Below are 21,206 nucleotides of genomic sequence, written 5' to 3' on the forward strand. Positions count from 1 at the left end.
CCTGGGCTGCAGCGATTGTGTCGTAAATGATGACCACAGTAAGTGTGAGGACCTGGCTTGTGGTGTTTGTGGCCACCATTTAGAGGGTCCACGCTGATGACAAGAAAATGTACATTAGTGGCATGGTTAATCCACCCCCAGGTAGCTCTGATACTTACGGAAAGGAAGAAGAGAAATAGATAAGTATCATGCACGCAGGCCCACACATGCAACAGAGACACAATTCCATAATTGATAATAATGTTTAATATATTACAGTGTAATACGTTAACCTCTTCTCATTTCCATCATTCAGGGTGTAAGACATATATTCAGATATTTATTCATTCAATGTAGCCCTGTTGTCATCAAGTGCTTCTAAAAAAGGAGAAAGGACATATCACAAGCAGTCTATTGAAGTGTAAATTATTATTGGTAGAGGAAGTGGTAATACTCAGGTATCTGCTCCTTAATGACCGGTGAAATCACACAGGATCTTTAATTAGGAAATGGCGTCATGGCCTTCAGTACCTCAGTGGCTACATTGTCATTAAGTACATCTAAAACGTAAGCCAAGAAAGCACATCATAAGCACTCCATGCAAACATAAATTGTTACTGGTAGAATAACCAGAATTGATGATCCAACTTCATATCTACACTGAAACATTTAGTACCACATTTGTTTAAAATGTAGGTATGATTATATAAAATTATTTCCACACAAGGTGATGCTGTTTCTACTGCAATGGCATGGCCTCGTCTGTAATGGTAACGAATTGTTAAATATACAGTATATTACTAACATAATTTTTCTTATTTGTGATTGGCGCTAATACTTACATGATGACTGTCTTGCCACAATACACTTTGATATTTCACTGTTTGAGACTGAACAGTTTGCCAATAGTTCTAAATATACAGGTTTTGGCATAATGAGTAATGTTATTATCTTTGACACTAGATACAGGGTGTTTATAAATGAATATCGGGGTTTTAACGCTTTATAATATTTATTACAGTAAACTTACAGTTATAAATGATGTGTCAAATGAAAAAGAAACTCAAACAGTTGTGTTTGGCACCAGTGTGCATGCGCAGCGAGCAATGTTTCCGCCGCAATCCGCTAGACAGCGGTAGTAGCGAAGACTGCGACTAGTGAAGAGAAAACGTTTTGTGTTTTGCAGTTTGCAAAGACCGAATCTGTTGTTACTGTGCATGGTGCGTTCTGGCTCAAGTTCGGTTGTGATACTCCAAGTGACAATAACATTCGTAGATGGTATCATCAATTTGAAGATACCAGCTGCCTTTGTAAAGGGAAGAGCACAGGACGACCAAGCGTTAGTGAAGAGACTGTTGAGCGAGTGAGAAATTTTTTTTCTTTGGGGCTTCATCAAGGATCGCGTGTACATGCCTCTGCTACCAGCGGACCTCCCTGAATTAAGAAACAGGATTGAAATAGCTCTTGTTATAATCACTGAAGACACGCTTATCAACATTTGGGAAGAACTCGGATATAGACTTTATGGGTGCCTTGTGACAAATGGTGCTCACATTAAACATTTATAAGAGTCTTGGTAAAACTGTTTAAATTGCTCTTTCATTTGACATATCATTTATAACTGTAAGTTTAATATAATAAATATCATAAAGCTTTAAAACCCCGATATTCATTTATAAACACCCTGTATAGTGCTGGCTGTTATCTTAACAGCGAGTGTATGCTCAAGTGGTTAAATTGTTTCATAGGAAACTATGCAATTCCACTATTGTTCAATATGGCTTGTGCTCCCTGTGAAGCGTTTGAGCTGCATACAGACTCATGCACCCCAGCAGAAAGCACAGGTGTGGAAAAGTATGTCACTTACAGGAAGCAGTAAATGGCTGTCACACGCCCAGAAATAGCCTCTATTTGACTTAAAAGCAAAGTAGCGAGTAGTGAGCCCACATTGCAACATATTTTCACTGCATGGATGGTGTATGCATGGTATAACTTTGCCGTTTATGCTGGCATGAAATGGCAGTTACAGTAATAGCTGGTCTTTGTTATGATATCCTAATTGCTCGACTACCCAAGTAAACTTGAGGTAGAAGGCTGCTACTGTGAACACCTCCATGTCGCCCATTGGACTGTGGACTATTGTGGCTGTTGTGATGGTTCAGGGAACTGTAGTTCTGCTAGTGCTGTAATAATAATAACAAAGTCCTAAGTATATTGAAACGCACACACACACAAACACACACACAATAACAATATTTTAGAGATGGATGAAATACTTATTGATTGGTATTTCCAACACAGCTCACAACCGCTTCTTGCATAGTGGGAGATGGGATACACGTTTTAAAAAAGGTATGCAATTCCAGAGAATGCTACACGTTTTGTCGGCAGACGAAAGCAGGTAATGTGTTGCATTGCCATTATATGTAGCAAAGATTTCATTCTGTCTGCGATCATACACTCCTTTGTTATTATTTCTTTCCATTCTTGATGTAGAAAACTATGAACACCTTTCTCTGGTGGATGATTACAACAGATAGAGTTATTAGTCTTCTTTGTTCCATGCAAGCATCTCATCAATTGAACACATGAGGCATAGACGTATGTGCAGACAGTGAAGAAATAACAGTGCACACACAATCGACCTGTAAAAATTAAAATTGCTTGAAGGATGAGGAGCTGATGCTCCACACCATTGATTCCCTTGGTCCCTTTGTAACACCCCACCCATCACTTATCTGGTTTTGGCTTGTGTTCACCCCAGCTAATTGACTAGCAGATCAACAGAGAGTGCAAAACTGCCGCAATATCGGAAAACGCAAAGAAAGTAATAAGGCCCTGTGACTCCTGATTGAACAGCGGTGGCAGTGTTGACATTAATTGATTCAGAATTGATCACTTTTAATTAAAAAGGGGTGCACATTGATGTTATATTCAGCTATTGAACACCAGATGCAAATGTTGGGATTTCAGCTACTTGATTGAAAACAGATGCAGTCGATTAGCACAAATTTATTTTAACTCACGACCTTCAATCATCACATTACATGACTCTCCTACCAGGCAGTGGTAATAAATTGCGTTTGTGTGGAGTAAAGTGTGATAACTCAAAAATAATTCCTATCGACTGACCCAGGCGTAGTGCGAACTGCAAGAAGAATTCTACAATACACGGCCCATGAAACCCTGCCGATGTGATCCAACAAATTAATCAGTGGCTGGAGCGGGCGCAATATCACCGAATACAGCGTGGCGGAGCGGCGCCGTTGTGCAGGCGTCGGCCGACCTCGTGGTGCTGCAAGGCTGCACTCGTCTATTCACTCCTAGCTATCTTGCTCAGTACATAGCTCAACCAAAACTTCCTATCTCCAAGCTCAATCGTTCCATTTGCTAAGTCCTAAACTGCAGAGATGCTCACTCTTTCTCAGGCAAGCTGAGTAAAGAACGCCACGTCCGCACTCTAGGCAAGCTGGGAACGGAAGGCCTATACGGGGACTTCTCCCAGTCCACTCTTTGCCTCGGTTTCCCCTCCAGCAAAATCACTTACGCCAATTGCAGCACAAGTCGCGTTAATTATGTGTTGCTTCCCAGTGCTGAGCTATGCCTGCTCTGGGAAATGAACAAATTCCCACAAAATATCCCTTCCTCTCAACTTGTGCTATTTAGCTCCTCCCAGGCCACCCATCAAGGTTAGCGTCTGCACAAAACACCAATTTTTCTGGAATTCTGACTCCCAGGAGAGTACTTCAAATTCCTTGCCCTATGTTCCCATCGGAGCCTGGCGTATTTCATTCTGTCGCTCTTCACCTGATTTACTTCAGACTCTGCAGACTGTGAATTCAGCGTGAAGCTGCTATAGTCACGAACACGCATATTTTGGCCTCTGTTGACCGCTCCACCATAGCTTTGCACGGCTTACTCACATGTTTAATTGAAAACGGGATGACGGACATTTATCAACTGGCGTACAAGTTCTCCGTCTGCTTCCTGGTGCACCAGTATGGGGTCAACCACCCACCCTCACTGTCACTCATCTTAAGGCAGCTGGAGGCCACGCCCTGTTACCGCTTTCTCAGATCTTGAGCCGCCCTAAGCTGCCTGTTGTTGCTTCCCTTCGCCACTCCCCAGCCAGCCACAGCCAACACGAATACTTCCCTGGGATAAACTAGCCTCCAGTAAATCGTAAATCGACACGTTTCCACAAAGTTTTCATGTCATGTGAATTACTTTAGAACCATCACCCGACATTAATTATTCCAATACCTCCATACTATACCCTCTACAAGATGCATTGTGCCTTGTCAGTCATTTTTGTTCAGCCCTACTGTTCGCTCAACGTGAGTTAGGTGATCTTTAATGACTTCATGTAAGGGGCATAGTTATTGCCATCTTACACCTTCCACATTCTCGCAAAATACAGGTACATAACGCCATTGGCCAAAGGGGGAGGAAACTCTGGGAATAATGTCATTTCCCCAACTGACGGATACTGGCATCAACGATTCTGAGAAAGCTAGTGCTGATGTTATCAGTTCCACGAGGAATGCTGATGCTGACATTAGCAATTTGCTGGCCAGAGCCGGCAGCAACCCTCTACTATCGTCGCCACACCATCTTGGAATCCTGTAACGAGGATTTTGAAACAGACTGCTAAACATGGTCAGGTTCTCAATTGAAGAAGACGTGTGTTATGTGTATGCTCTTTAACAATAAAATGTTGTTTACTTATAATATTCTTCTAGATTAACAGAATTGTCACCTCAACAGTACTAACGCATATAACTCCTCACAACTTTTGTATCGATTTGTAAAATAGTTGTCACAACTGCTCCCATTCATTCAGTGAATTGGCCATGTTTCGCAGAGTCTGACTGCTCTTGTAATAAATAAATAACTTTCAGTAGACGCCAAATTAGCAAAACGCAGTTTCGCACAACTTGGCTGTTCTGTGGTGAACTGAATTTCTTTCTGCATGTGGCAGCTAATTTCGGAAGATACAGTAGGGATTTTGATACGGTTTTCACTAGCAGATAGTCTGATTCAGGAGGAAGGTTTGTTTGTGTGCGAAATGTATTACCGCTACACCAGACAAGACGTCTGACCGTAGACAGACATACGAAAACCAATCGTAAATGTGGTTTGATCCAAGTAGTCAAGAACTGCAGCTCAGATTGTATTCGAGTTTGACTGCTTGTATCCTCTCCTGTTCTCGTCTCCTTATCTTCTCTGCACTGTTTCACAGCCCTTACACATTCGTGACCCAGTAGAAGAAAGCATTACATAACTATCGACCTGCCCTGACTTTACATTGGTAGAATTAACTGTCTACGGTCAGACGTCTTGTCTGGTGTAGCGGTAATACATTTCGCACACAAACAAACCTTCCTCCTGAATCAGACTATCTGCTATTGAAAACCGTATCAAAATCCCTACTGTACCTTCCGAGATTAGCTGCCACATGCAGAAAGAAATTCAGTTCGCCACAGAACAGTCAAGTTGTGCGAAATGTTTATAAATTACACACACAAAGCTTCCTCGTTAATGTGTCTATCTATAAGTGAACATCGCATCAAACTCCCTGCAGTAATTCCTGAGATTAACCTCCACATATAAGCAGAAAAACGCTGTGGGGTACTTTAATTTATAACACATATATAGATATAGATGCAGTAGACTAAACATAAATAAATGAAAATTGAGTGTTACCTTTAGTCACGTAATCTGCCTGTAGTTTATTATGTCAGCTTTGTGATATTAATGTTCCCTTTTCGAAGGGGACTTTGTTTCCTCTCGATTCTCTGGAGTTACGGAGCTATTATTGTGTGTAATACTATGTAAAACCAGTCAAAGAAATCTAGCAGCCGAATCATTTGGAATAGCGCTTAGTTTGCCCACGTTCGAGTCTTCTCGACTCCAGGTTCCCTGTGCCCTTCCAGGCAAAGGTGGCTATGATTCGCACGACGTGAATGCTACTCAGACATCTCTGCTGGTATTGCACGGGACATAACATCACTGCCCGACCTGCGACTGCAGATACTAACCGTCTCATACACTGAGCAGAATTGAGAAGAAAAGAATCCCTCTTTAGACTCCTGGGTAACAAAGAGTGTTTCCTCTCATTCCAACACGCGAACGTCTAATATTTTCTTCAAAACGCGCCAAGAACAACACTGTGCTCGCAGCGACTCTAAGGACAGATGTGCAGATACCCCACTACTTTACTGTTTGTCCTACTTGCACTAGAGGTCCCACACAAACACGTCTTGCTATTTCTACAACGCTAATGAGGGTCAGGGTCAGACACCTACAGGCTGTGTTCTAGTTTGACGAAGACGTCCCGGGAAATTAGTGCCACTCACTTAACCGAAATCTTGTACTACCTGTAGTGTAGTTTTCTGTTTCTCAATCCCGTGAGCAGAGAACTCAGCTAAAGCAACAGTTTCCACTGCTCATTTTCTGATGAAATAAAATTCTGGCGCCTCCATAACGTACTTCCTAAATATTAAAGTAAGTGGGTGATATCGTGTGATAGAGGCACACCCTTTCTAGGAAACAGTATCCTCAACTAGCCAGCGTCTTTCAGCCGCTGAGGAGAACTATAGAGTGGTATTTTTACCTTTTATTCCAAGTATACACAAATAAATAGAATGCAGGTAAGATGCTGCATGTAGAGATTTATCGTTCACACCTTTTCTCATCAATTAAGTGACGCAGAGAGTGGTCAAAGTAATTGATGCCTCTGGAGAATACCATGATGCTGGGACAAAGTTCTTAGTTAATTTACGTACCTCCGTAGAGCTACTAGAAATCTGTCCTGATGCAACTGTAGCTGAAAATAATACAGAGGAACAATCACACCGTCCTCTGGAATGAAGAGGAACGTGGAAAATAGAACACTACGTCGCTCCGTCTCATGAGTTAATTTTGGGTATGGCCCAGCGCTTCCTTTACTTCTTTATTCAGCCGGCCGTTGTGGCCGAGCGGTTCTATACGCTTCAGTCCGGAACCGCGCTGCTGCTACGGTCGCAGGTTCGAATCCTGTCTCGGGCATGGATGTGTGTGATGTCCTTAGGTTAGTTAGGTTTAAGTAGTTCTACGTCTAGGGGACAGATGACCTCAGATGGTTCAAATGGCTCTGAGCACTATGGGACTTAACATCTGACGTCATCAGTCCCCTAGAACTTAGAACTACTTAAACCTAATTAACCTAAGGACAGCACACACATCCATGGCCGAGGCAGGATTCGAACCTGCGACCGTAGCAGTCGCGCGGTTCCGGACTGAAGTGCCTAGAACCACTCGTCCACCGCGGCCGGCAAACAGTCTGTAGACGATAAGTTGGTCGATGACCACGATGTTGCGCAGTAGGGGGGACACGAGATGGGGAATGTTTTGTCGCTTCCGTTTCAGTGCAGACAACGCCAGCGACGCACGCCTCCATCCGACCAGCAGGTACAAATTACACGTGAGAATGATAAGGATTTGTAAAAGAGCGTTATAGAGACGTTCATGGTCAGACGTAGTACTAATTTGCAGTAAGGAATACGAACGTAAATTAAATCAGTTTCGTACAGCTCAGTGAGTAGACAGCAAATGACGTTTAAGACCGAGCGAGGTGGCGCAGTGGTTAGCACACTGGACTCGCATTCGGGAGGACGACGGTTCAATCCCGTCTCCAGCCATCCTGATTTAGGTATTCCGTGATTTCCCTAAATCGTTTCAGGCAAATGCCGGGATGGTTCCTTTGAAAGGGCACGGCCGATTTCCTTCCCAATCCTTCCCTAACCCGAGCTTGCGCTCCGTCTCGAATGACCTCGTTGTCGACGGGACGTTAAACACTACCCACCACCACCACCACGTTTAAGACGTTCAGTTGTCTGGCGGGCTGGGCGGCGTCGCGGTGTTGGCGATCGCTCTTTGTCGGCTGCTCCTCATTGTCGATGGCTTCTCATTGTGTCATTAGGAAGTATCTAGAATACAGGGTGTTCCAAAACTGTCTTTAGAACTTTGATCGCATGTATTTAAGAAATTGGGACAGGTAGAAAAGCGCGGTTTGCGGCATAATGCTCATACATACCTAAGATTCTAGTAGCCCCTTAACAGAGTTCAGAGCCAAATTCAACAAATTAAAATTTTTGATATTGCAGGGAAAGTCTTAATTGAATGTAATAAGTGCAAACTACCAGTTTAATCTGTTACAAAGAGTACATTAATTTATATTTCATTAACACCTTCTAAGATGGAGTGCCAGCAGACATAAAATATTCATCGGTGCCGTTAATTTTCTTCAGGATGTCTGCATTCTTCTACAGCATTATGAAAACATTCAACAGAAGTCTAATCATAATTCACTCTAGTCATTAACGTTGCTCTCATAGTATCTAGTTTATTACTGCTCCATATGTTACTCATCAGGGAAAGTACCCTTTCAGTAACAGCATACCGATACAACTGAATTGAACATATAATTCCGGATAAATCGTTTCATAATTGTTAAATCCAAGACAAATAGGTGTACCGCATTACTGTCGAAAAAATTCGGGACAGAGCTAGGAAAATTGTGACTGTCACGAAAAAAGAGGGGACGGAGGGACGGATGGTCACCTGAAATGTGTGCGCCTTCTGTAGTGCACAGGCTATCTAAGCGATATTCCAGTTCATGGTCCGCCCTAGAGTATCATCACTAAAGTGTGCCGTTGCTGCTCTGATGCGAGCTCACAGGTCCTGCAAGTCCCGCCCGAAAAAAAGAATGTAATGGGGTTCCGCAAAACCTGGATGTCAGATCTGGTCTGTACCTATCATTCCACACATTGTGTCAACTGCTGGAGAGTGGCCAGTCACTAACTAACATGAGAAAATAAGGGAAAAATTCTGCGTTTGTTGTGTGTGAACATTATGCCGTAAACCGCAAGTTTCTACCTATTCCCATTTCTAAAATACACGTAATCAAATTTGAAAAGATCATTTTGCAACATACTGTATGTGAATAGGAGAGCATCTAAGCGTGCTTATAAGAAAACCGGTGAGACGACCTATGGTTCGGTCCTCCTTTAATTAATTTTAACTAAGGTTTATTACAGTCTATTTCCAATCAATTGAGCTTCCTCAAACACGAAAAGAGGTCCAGGTTCATCCTGGACAGTTGTATAAAAATCTCTCCAGCTCGCCTCCGGACGCCTTCAAAATTAGGACCAATCCGGAAAAATCCGGACGTATTCCAGTCCTGAAGATGCAAAGATGAGCGCAATGGTTCCCTTAATCAACTATGACGGAGAAATGAATCTTGCCTCGTTTTAGCGACAGTTTGAGATCTGCTTTATGGCCGATGTGTGATGATGTCCACGAACACAAAATCATTTCAATATTCAGCCATTTATTTGTGTGGAAGGTAAATAGTTTGTACAGAAAATTACGTCTCCAGCTACATATGTGCTCCCAATATTTTCAGTTTTTCAGATGGAATCATAGCTATCAAAAATTCACAAGCACAAATTTTCAGAATTCTCTGTATGATGTTAGGAATCTACAGGGTGGTCCATTGATTGTGACCGGGCCAAATATCCCACGAAATAAGCATCAAATCAAAAAAACTACAAAGAACGAATCTTGTCTAGCTTGAAGGGGGAAACCAGATGGTGCTATGGTTGGCCCGCTAGATGGCGCTGCCATAGGTCAAACGTATATCAACTGCGATTTTTAAATAGGAAAACCCATTTTTTATTACATATTCGTGTAGTACGTAAAGAAATATGAATGTTTTAGCTGGACCACCTTTTTCGCTTTGTTATAAATGACGCTGGAATAGTCACAAACGTATAAGTACGTGGTATCACGTAACATTCCTCCAGTGCGTTTAAAAAACCGCAGTTGATATCCGTTTGACCTATGGCAGCGCCATCTAGCGGGCCAACCATAGCGCCATCTGGTTTCCCCCTTCAAGCTAGACGAGTTTCGTTCCGCGTAGTTTTTTCGTTTGATGCTTATTTCGTGAGATATTTGGCCCGGTCATTATCAATGGACCACCCTGTAGATTGCATGCCTCTTCCTTAACAAGTGCGTGCGAGTGATTACATACACATCTGTGTTGACACTGGACGCCTCAACTTCGGTGCAGTGCAAGCTACAGCCGCACGGCGGCTAGCCGTAAGCCGCGCAGGTGTAGACTTACATCTTTACAGTGTCCAGCACGACAGTCTGCTGTTTTCTTGCTAGTAGGACCCAGCAGTGCCACTTGGCCTCACTTTTGTCGGTTTCCCAGAATCTAAAAGTAGCGTCCGCGGCTGTCTCACTAGGACCTCGTGGACAGCCATTAGCAGTCGGCACAAGACGGCGAGGAGGTGCTGCGGCCTGGAGGTTGGATGACGCGCCATCATACCCCACTGTGCGCCTCATTCCTCCCCCTCGCTCGCCTCAACCGCAGAGGCTCTTCATTAATTGCATTTTTGTAACCTTTATTTAAGTGATGCCTGGGAACATGTGCAACCGATATTGAACACTAGTGCACTTTTCCTCCCGATTTCAATACTTAATATTCGTTTTCTTTTTTCTTTTGTTGGTGTCTTGTCCCGCAGTATCTCAGGGTCGGCACTGTTAGGAACGGATGTGGCAAGGTTAGTGATAAGGGGTGGCCAGATGACCTTCCTGCCGCCACCTCGTACCCCCACGGGACAGAATTAGTGTACCCCAACTGTCTGCGTCTAGTGTACTCCAAGGAATGGTGCGAACGTGTTCAGATGTCTGCGAGTCGTGTAACTGAGGCGGAACGTGGGGACCAACCCGGTATTCACCTAGCAGGATGTGGAAAACCGCCCAAAAACCACATGCAGGATGGCCGACACACCGGCCGACGTCGGTAATCCGCCGGTCGGATTCGATCAGGGGCCGGCGCGCCTACCCGAGTCCAGGATGCAGCGCATTAACGCTCTCGGCTAACCTGTCGGGTCACTTAATATTCGTTTGCTGTTGCCTTGTAAATCTTAAATGTAGAATAACACAATTAAGAAGTGGAATTTGTGCTCGTCTCATTGTTACGATTGAGCAGACTTTGTATTCAGGGCAGTCTCAGCTTGGATGTATCATTTTGAAGATAAAATCGTTTGATCTGTAATTAATTTATTTATAAGCATGACCAGTTACGCAACTTTTCAGCTACATCGTCAGGGACAATAAATTCAAGTCATGCTCTGATAAAAAAGACAATGGCATGACCCAGAGTTCATAGCAAGGATGACTTGATTTTATTGCACATGACCGGTCGAGCTTGTAAATAAAGTACTTACCAAAAAAATGGCTCTGATCGCTATGGGACTAAACTTCCAAGGTCATCAACCTAGAACTTAGAATTACTTAAACGTAACTAACCTAAGGACATCACACACATCCATGTCCGAGGCAGGATTCGAACCTGCCATCGTAGCGGTCGCGCGGTTCCAGACTGTAGCACCTAGAACTGCTCGGCCACCCCGGCCGGCAAAGTACTTACAGCTGAAGCGATTTTATCTTAAAAATTTTATGACAGAGGTAGTGTCCTTTGTGCTCACCTACAGCCCCATGAATGACATTGATTAATCTGTGTTCAAAGTGACTGCTTGAATCATGTCTGCAAGTAGTGTCGAGCCAGATGCGGTACGGCGTCGCCTCCATTGGGTGCCATTTGTAGCAGGAGCTGTGTGCAGGAGGGGTGTAACACCGCAACTTCATACTTCATTACCTTCGAGGACTGGTTCTCTTCGAACTGATCAGTCAGGACGAGTGTTAGATGGTCTAACGGCGTTGATCTTACCGTTTTATGTTTTGTGTTTAGTCCCGTACCGTGCCGGCCGTTGTGACCGAGCGGTTCTAGGCGCTTCAGTCCGGAACCGCGCTGCTGCTACGGTCGCAGGCTCGAACCCTGCCTCGGGCATGGATGTGTGTGAGGTCCTTAGGTTAGTTAGGTTTAAGTAGTTCTAAGTCTAGGGGACTGATGACCTCAGATGTTAAGTCCTTTAGTGCTCAGAGCCTTTTGAACCATCCTGTACTGTTTCTCTTCCAGTGATGGTAGCGGTTTGGCATTTTAGCATGCTGTTGTTGTACTTCGTGATTCTTTTGGTCGTGGTGAAGCTTGCTTTTTGTTTCCTTCCCTTATTTGGGTAATACTTTTGAATTTTTGTCGAAGTGGTATTAGTGGTTGCTTTGCAACTACACTTGCAGTATATTCGTGCTTACACTGCTGGTCTGCGTCTGCGTGAATATGCTTACATTGACGGCTGATTTCGTAATCACTAACGCAAAGTAAGTTGTGAATGGGGGCAGTTGCATCGACTCCTGTTTAACCCTCTGCGCTTTCGTTTCCTCCCGAATTTTTTGCAGCTTTGATTCCATGCTGTATGATCATTATTGTAAATGATACTGAAGGGAGGAAGTGACTCTTGCTTCATGGGCTACTTTGCCATATCTGCCGCACAATGATTGTCACTGCCTACAAGAGCTGTGTGGGTGTAACGCCGACAATTAAAACGCCGCACGGATTTTGGGATTTATAGCCACATTTTCAGTTGAACGAATTGTACCTTAAATTACGTCGTCTCGTTCGGCGAGTCAAAAATTATAATAAATATATCAGTAAATAATCTTGATCGTTCTATACGGTCACAGGTGAATAATGTAAATGTTAATTAAACCACCACAGCTGTATTTAAGTACGTTTATTACGGCGCAACAGGTTTCATTCTAAATGAACATCTTCAGCTGACATAGAATATTCAGCAAAATTTCATTACTAATTCTCAATACGTTGCCAGGGATCTGTAGTTGTCAAGATATTATTTCTAATCGCCATACATTTAGCTAAATGGCATATTGTAGAACACGATGGGCACACTGAAATACTTTACCATCCCCCTGACAGAAGCACAGTTAGCAAACCGTGCAGGGAACATAACGACGTGCAACACTGTGGTTTTGCAGACATTTCTCTCCGCTTCCCACTGAATCTGCAACAGCCTTCTTCACCAACAATGTTGCCAGGTCTGACAGCAGTAAACTACGTACAACAGAATCCTCATGTTAGTGCAGCGGGCTACAATGGAGCAGGTAGGCAGCAGCTTGACAACACATAGCTGCAGGAAGACAGCAATTGGGCTGCACAGTACAGAGTGCAGACAGCAGTGAGACTGCACAGTACAGAATGTAGGCAGCATTTGGACTGCACAGTACAGAATATAGACAGCATTTGGGCTGCACAGTACAGAATGTAGACATCAGCGGGAATGCACAGTAAAGAATGTAGACAGCATTTGGACTGCACAGTACAGAATGTAGACAGCATTTTGGCTGCACAGTACAGAATGTAGACAGCATTTTGGCTGCACAGTACAGAATGTAGACAGCATTTAGACTGCATAGTACAGAATGTAGACATCAGCGGGACTGCACAGTACAAAATGTAGACAGCATTTGGGCTGCACAGTACAGAATGTAGACAGCAGTGGGACTGCACAGCACAGAAAAAAAATGGCTCTGAGCACTATGGGACTTAACATCTGAGGTCATCAGTCCCCTAGAACTTGGAACTACTTAAACCTAACTAACCTAAGGACATCACACACATACATGCCCGAGGCAGGATTCGAACCTCTGACCGTAGCTGTCATGCGGTTCCAGACTGAAGGACCTACAACCCTTGCCCACATCGGCCAGCACAGTACAGAATGTAGACAGCATTTAGACTGCACAGTACAGAATGTAGACATCAGCGGGACTGCATAGTACAGAATGTAGACAGCATTTGGGCTGCACAGTACAGAATGTAGACTGCAGTGGGACTGCACAGTACAGAATGTAGACAGCATTTGGGCTGCACAGTACAGAATGTAGACAGCAGTGGGACTGCACAGTACAGAATGTAGACAGCATTTGGACTGCACAGTACAGAATGTAGACAGCATTTGGACTGCACAATACAGAATGTAGACAGCAGTGGGACTGCACAGTACAGAATGTAGACAGCAGTCGCACTGCACAGTACATAATGTAGACAGCAGTTGGACTGCACAGTACAGAATGTAGACAGCATTTGGGCTGCACAGTACAGAATGTAGACGGCATTTGGGCTGCACAGTACAGAATGCAGACAGCAGTGGGACTGTACAGTACAGAATGTAGACAGCATTTGGGCTGCACAGTACAGAATGTAGACATCAGCGGGACTGCACAGTAAAGAATGTAGACAGCATTTGGGCTGCACAGTACAGAATGTAGACAGCAGTGGGACTGCACAGTACAGAATGTAGACAGCATTTGGGCTGCACAGTACAGAATGTAGACATCAGCGGGACTGCACAGTAAAGAATGTAGACAGCATTTGGGCTGCACAGTACAGAATGTAGACAGCAGTGGGACTGCACAGTACAGAATGTAGACAGCAGTCGCACTGCCCAGTACAGAATGTAGACAGCATTTGGACTGCACAATACAGAATGTAGACAGCAGTGGGACTGCACAGTACAGAATGTAGACAGCAGTTGGACTGCACAGTACATAATGTAGACAGCAGTTGGACTGCACAGTACAGAATGTAGACAGCATTTGGGCTGCACAGTACAGAATGTAGACGGCATTTGGGCTGCACAGCACAGAATGCAGACAGCAGTGGGACTGTACAGTACAGAATGTAGACAGCATTTGGACTGCACAGTACAGAATGTAGACAGCATTTGGACTGCACAGTACAGAATGTAGACAGCATTTGGACTGCACAGTACAGAATGTAGACAGCAGTTGGACCACAAAGTGCAGCAGTAGATAGATGGCGGACTGCACATAGGAGCAGATGGATGACAGTGCAGCAACCAGGTGGCAGGTGTTCTGTACAGAGAAATGCCAGTGGACAGCACAGTGCAGCATCAAAGTGGCAGCTGATTCGTACAGTGCACCAGATATACAGCAGGAGGACCGCTCAGTGCAACAGGTATGTGGCAGGTGAACTGCTCAGGGCAGCAGACGTATGGCAGATAGACCGCACACTGCAGCGGGTAGATGGCATGCCGGCAGCAGACAGCGCTAATCCCTGCTGTCCGTGCCTGGCTGGCTTTCTACGCGAGTCCGCAGGTGCGCTCTGAGTCACAGAGCAGGCCGGGTTCCTATTTGCAGGCGAGTCGCAGACGACGGTTCTTGGCGAAGCGACGCGCGCACCTGCCGCAGACGCGCCTGCCACTCGATACACCGCTACGCGCTGCCAATGCCGTCGGCCGCGGCCGCACTGCAAAATGCGGTAACCTCTCACGGAAAACGGCGCAGGCCGCGAGACACAACAGCAGTCGCTGAAGTGGCCCAAACACTCGAGTTGCACTGTTGCGCGTATCACCGATGCGATACACTTCGCCACCTTGTTTGTACTCCGCAAGACACCTTAACATTTCGCGTCGGTGCCGGTATCACGGTTGTGAAAGAGCACCGGCTTTTATGGTAGGGGAGAGCAATAGACGGTCAGCAATGACAGATGATGATGTGAATTTCTTGCAGAATAAAACGATACCTACGATACTAGGAAAAGAATGGCTATGTAACAAACCTGAAGGAAAGTGATCATGGAGACGACTGCACCAGAAACTTAGGAAGGCGCCTCCCAGCAACACCACAAGCGAGCGGAAAAATGAAGTGAAATACGATATCGCTACGGAGCTGACGTAACAAGAGGGGAACACGAAGAGGACGCTACGTGACCTTCGGGGACACGGCGCATCTGACCAGCAGCAGCGATGGCGTCCCACAGAGCTGCGGATCCAGAGGCCCTGAGCGATCTTCATAGATACGGTCGTGGAGCCTTGGCCTGGAGTGCTGAGTGCAAAAACTCCAGCAAGAGAAGTCTGCACCAGCTGCATACGTTATGCGGTGAAGGACATTAGCCCATCTATGCTCAGCTGTTTTTCTTCTGGAATCTACAAGCCGTCTGCTAGAGATGAATACACACTGCAGGGTAGGTCACAATGGCAGAAGAAACATGAGGAGATCGATGGTGTCCTGGAACTGCCGAGGATCTTCTCCCTGGTGTGAGTACTGGAACATGTGCACTCAGACCCATGATGTCATTTGAGGAGCCACTAAAATGAGAAGTAGAGACTCCACGGGCTGGAAATACGGCGAAACGGCCGACGTGACCACATGTCGCTCCTGTCACATCCACATAACATCACGGCGGCCGGTCAAAATCTCTCGGACCTTTAGCGCCAGGCCAGTGAGGTCGCTATCTTATGTATATTAAGTATCAGAACTACTCCACATGCTGAGCGATATCTAAAGTCTCTGGACGTTGGAGGCTTTCTTCTGGAGAACCAGGGAATAAGACGACTGAATAACAGTAGCAGTTAACAGACTACATACAGAAAGTCATATTTTATTATTTAATTAGAAAAATACAGTCTACCATAGGTTGTAGACTGCAAACCAATCCAAGGGAAATACTGTTAAGTATGCTTTATAAAGAATGTTATTGGTTAAATAATAATAAAAATTAAGAAGTTTAAAACAACCACTGTCGTACCTTCATTTCCGGTTTCCTAATGGTGTGTAGGAAGAGCGACTGGCGGCGACGGTCTATGTGATCGGTAATTTCTTTCCAGAATGAGATTTTCACTCTGCAGTGGTGTGCGCTGATATGAAACTTCCTGGCAGATTAAGACTGTGTGCCGGACCGACACTCGGGACCTTTGCCTTTCGCGGGTAATTGTTCTACCAACTGAGCTACCCAAGCAAGACTCACGCCCCGTCCTCCTGCGAAGGAGAGCTTTTGCAAAGTTTGGAAGGTAGGAGACGAGGTACTGGAAGAAGTAAAGCTGTGAGAACGGGGCGTGAGTCGTGCTTGGGCAGCTCAGTTCGGCCGGCACGGTAGCTCTGCAATAAAAAAATAAATAAATAAATAAAAAAAACTGAGTTACTCGATCAACAACGAACGAGCAGATGCAACGATCAAAAGCGAACAAAATGAGATTTAAGAAAAAAAAAGATGTTGGTAGAGCAATTGTCCGCGAAAGGCAAAGATCCCGAGTTCGATTCTCGGTCCGGCACACAGTTTTAATCTGCCACGAAGTTTCGGTAATTTCTTTGATTTTCCTGTTGCTTTTATTTCGAGAGATGGATGTGGGAGGAAGAAATCAGGAGTAATTTTCTTTTCTTGTGCAGGCTTCACAACCATATGGAACGGCTTGTTTCTGAAGGGCATTTTCGTCATTGACTGTTTAGTCATTTTCAATATTTTTCTGAATTCCTGTATTCCTCTTTTCTAGGAGACTAGTGATCTTTTCTTGAAAGTAGCTTACATTCATATAGCAGTTACCGTCTTTGAAGAACATCTTTATCCCCTTTAACTGTCCGCTTAATTTCAATCACAACAGATGAAATATCGACCTTACTGTTATTTCGAACCCTTACCCATATGCCTGGCTGGCCAGGAGACTCATTATTTTTCTTGAGCAAGTTTCATACTCAAGTAGACCTTCCTTGTTTTTCAAGATTAACATTGTGCCTCTGACTGGCTGTTTAGTTTCAATCACCACATATCTCATGTACCACAAATGTTTATCAATTGCGCTGTTAATTTCAGTCAACGATGAGCTTCTTCAGACCTGAGTAGATGCAGTATACTACACATATCGTGACATTAAACATACAGGTGGTTCAGTCATAATAATTAACCGTGGAAACTTCGTGGCTTTATGACAAAGCTTGTATGGCTAATTATTAAGACTGTACCATCTATTACGCAATGACACAATATGTGTATTATACTGCGTCTTCTAGGATCTTAAGACGGTCATCGTTGACTGAAATTAATAACCCGATTGATAAACATTTGTAGTCCGTGATTGAATTTATAATAGAAAATATATTTCATGGGCCACTGGAATACCTTACCGCGACAATGACGCAACTTTTGAATTTGATCTTATGGGCACTTTAAACGTTTCTTTACCCTCTTGGCAAAGGGAATATTGTTTTTTATTGAGCGAAATTCACAGTCGAGTGGAAATTTTGATTTTCGGACAATATGTATCAAGTATAATATCATCAACTTTGATTGTTTATTTAACTTCAGACATCACGATTGCAATTTCGACCTCGCAGTTACTTTAAACAATTCCTTTAATGCATAGTTGCAGGAAAGATAAATTATTTTTTTCGACTGTGGATCACAGCCATGTAGCACTGTTTGTTGTCTGTTCGATTTCAGTTCCCACAATTGCAATGTAGACCAAATAGTTACTGTCTCGAGTTTTAAACTGTGACGGTTCAAATTAAATGGGCAGTCAAAGACGATAATATTATCTATGAAAAAGTGACCAGTAATCTTAGACCATTAAGTGTTACACTAGTCGTACACCAGAAATACAGACTGAAAGAGTACAATCATACAAAGTAGACTTTCATGGTCAGCGTTGTTTTCGGTAAAAACTTCCGAGCTGAGAGGCTGTGGTCGATGTATAAAACAGTTTCCTGACGTTTCGTCTCCAACTTGGAGATATCTTCTAAGGAAAACGGTAATGCCACTAAGGCTTGAGGAGCTCTCTCATTTACAGAGCACATAGAGCGCACCACCATACACCACGTAGTGCTGATTCTATGACTTTTTTGGATGGCGTCATCATTCCCTATTAAAAATAATCGATTGTCGCCACAAAGTCGACACCCATATTTTACCTACCTTGAAATTTTCTTCTTATTTTATTAAAATTATAATCGTGCTTATGAATCTCAGTTGCTTCATTTTACACGCGTGCTTGCGATGTCCCTGCTAAAACGGTCCTCTCACTGAATTTTGTTTCGTAGTTCCCATCTCGAAAAAAGTGTTCTGCTACGGCCAATTTTCGGTAAGTGCCAGATGACGGTCCCTTCTGCGTACGGCTATGCGGGTGTTGATGCTTCTTTTCGTTGTTCTAGTATACACATGTAAGTAACTGCACGGAATGTTATACATCACCAGTGTCAGTAGGGGGTGCCGTGCATCTGTTGCCTTCCTTAAACACTACTAATCCTCCGGGTGGGTCTGTATGGTGGCAGAATAAATGAAGGTCAATTTCACACCTTACATAAGAGTTTTATACATCATAATGGGAAAGTGAATATGACACCTAACTTACTTTCGCGGTAATGAGCAGATTTGCCTCTAAGTATGTAATGCAAAAGGCATGACACTGAATTGACGGTGAGCCGTGTGAATCAGTCGCCCTCCGTTTCTGGCGGTGGCACCGCTGTTGCAATCGCAGCTTTCGTGTCTCCCTCTGGTGGGAAAGGGGAAAGGTCTCCTCGCGTGCACTTATGGGGCGCTATGAGCTCGCTAAGGGGAGTCTGGTCAGTTGGCCAGCAGGGTCAGTGTGGGGCAGTCAGTGTCTGTCTGTCGTCCGGAGTGCTAGTATGTGTTAGGCCGCCAGTCCGCTCGAGTTTGTTCAGGCAATGGTCATTGGCGGTTGAATCGATCGGTTGGTCGGTCGCGCACTGAGACACAAGATGACTTGTCCGCCTTGAGCGTCGGAGCATGTGAGGTCGCCTCGTGAGTTCAGTAGGCCGCGCCGTATATCGAGGGGTAGTGGCTTCGTGGCCGACACGAAAGCAACAGAAGCTAAACTGCGGCATCGGTCTGGCCGGTGCGAGCTGCGACGCCGTGAGACGGGAGAGATCGGCGCGCCTTCCTGCGTCCGTTGAAGCGGCTGGCAACGGGCGGTTCGGGATAGCGTTTTGCGGGTGCTGCGCCAGGTCTTCGCCAGACATCGCAGTTTATTAGAAGTTAAGTGATTCGTGATATGTTGTTTCATTTACTTGTTAAATTCTACTTATTTTCTTGGTCAGTCTCTCGGCCCCAGATTGCTCGTCTGTCTCCCGTCCGCGTTTGTTAGGCAGTTAGTGTCTGTCTATCTGTCTGTCGGTCTGCCGTACGTTAATAGCTGCCTCTGTCGGATTCGGTGTTGACGAATTTATTCCTTGAAGTGTAACGGCCGAATTCCTGAAATATGTTTTTATCTTGCCTATCATCTTGAGAGGCGGTATATGTCTAATGTAGAGCATGTTTGTATATTTTATGTAAGACTGCAGTTCATGGGTTTTTATTTAAATGGTCATTTTAATATATAAAGTGGCCACCCTTACACCGTAAGAGTTTTCTCTTAAAAATAAGTTGCACTTTCGGTGGCGAGTAATTTTTTTAATGTGAGTGTGTTGCAGATTTGCACCAGTGTAGTCTTTCAGAGGTTGTTGTGAGCGGTCATGACTACGGAAAAAGAAGTTGTTATTTCTGCCTCTGAATAAACTGTAACTTGATATTTAGAGGGTGCTTTCTGATTATAATTTTTAAATTTTTTTTTAAAAGAAAGTGTTTTTAGGAATAAATTTTCCATTTTTTGAAAGAAATTTGTTTTCATCAGTTACCCACTGGCAACTACTTCCACGCTCACATAGTGTGATTAAATGTGTTAATGTCTTGATGAATCGCTAGTAAGTAAAGTAAATTCTTTAAGAAAAGATTTTGAAAGTAAATCCACGGTTCAGACGGTATTAACACACTGCTTCTATATAATGCATGTCAATCAGCAGAAGGTGAAGCAGGCAGCGAGAGGAAACGTTTTGTGTGGAAGCAGGTGTGGGCAGAAGCAGAGGCTGCACCACGGTAGGCACCACGAAAACCTCTTAGCGGGCGTCCCGTGGTGGGAGTCAGCGACCGGACAAAAATGGCTCTGAGCATTATGCGACTTAACTTCTGAGGTCATCAGTCGCCTAGAACTTAGAACTAATTAAACCTAACTAACCTAACGACATCACACACATCCATGCCCGAGGCAGGATTCGAACCTGCGACCGTAGCGGTCGCACGGTTCCAGACTGTAGCGCCTAGAACCGCTCGGTCACAGCGGCCAGGAGCGACCGGACAGGTGACGCATACTGGAGAGCAAGTAACGCGCCACCAGAAGTAGGACAAAAAGAAGCTTTAGGAAACTGCGTTTCGGAGTTCCAAATGGGTACAAACGAAACCAGTGCCGCAGTTGATCACGTGAACAGCGAGTGGTACAAATGTGATGTACGCATGTAGCTTTTGGGCGTCTGGAGTGGGCACAAAACATCCGATTGGTGGAAACGAACTAGGAAGGAGTAAAGTGCTGAATTTCCATGCAGTTTAATGGTAGGGCCCTTGCGATTGGCAGGGAGAGTTTCCCAAAAAATTAGAGGAACGCTCCTATTGGTCGAAAAAAGCCATGATGTGGAGA

The sequence above is a fragment of the Schistocerca serialis genome, unplaced genomic scaffold (genome assembly GCF_023864345.2).
Source record: "Schistocerca serialis cubense isolate TAMUIC-IGC-003099 unplaced genomic scaffold, iqSchSeri2.2 HiC_scaffold_1260, whole genome shotgun sequence".
NCBI classification, from domain to species: Eukaryota; Metazoa; Arthropoda; class Insecta; order Orthoptera; family Acrididae; genus Schistocerca; species Schistocerca serialis.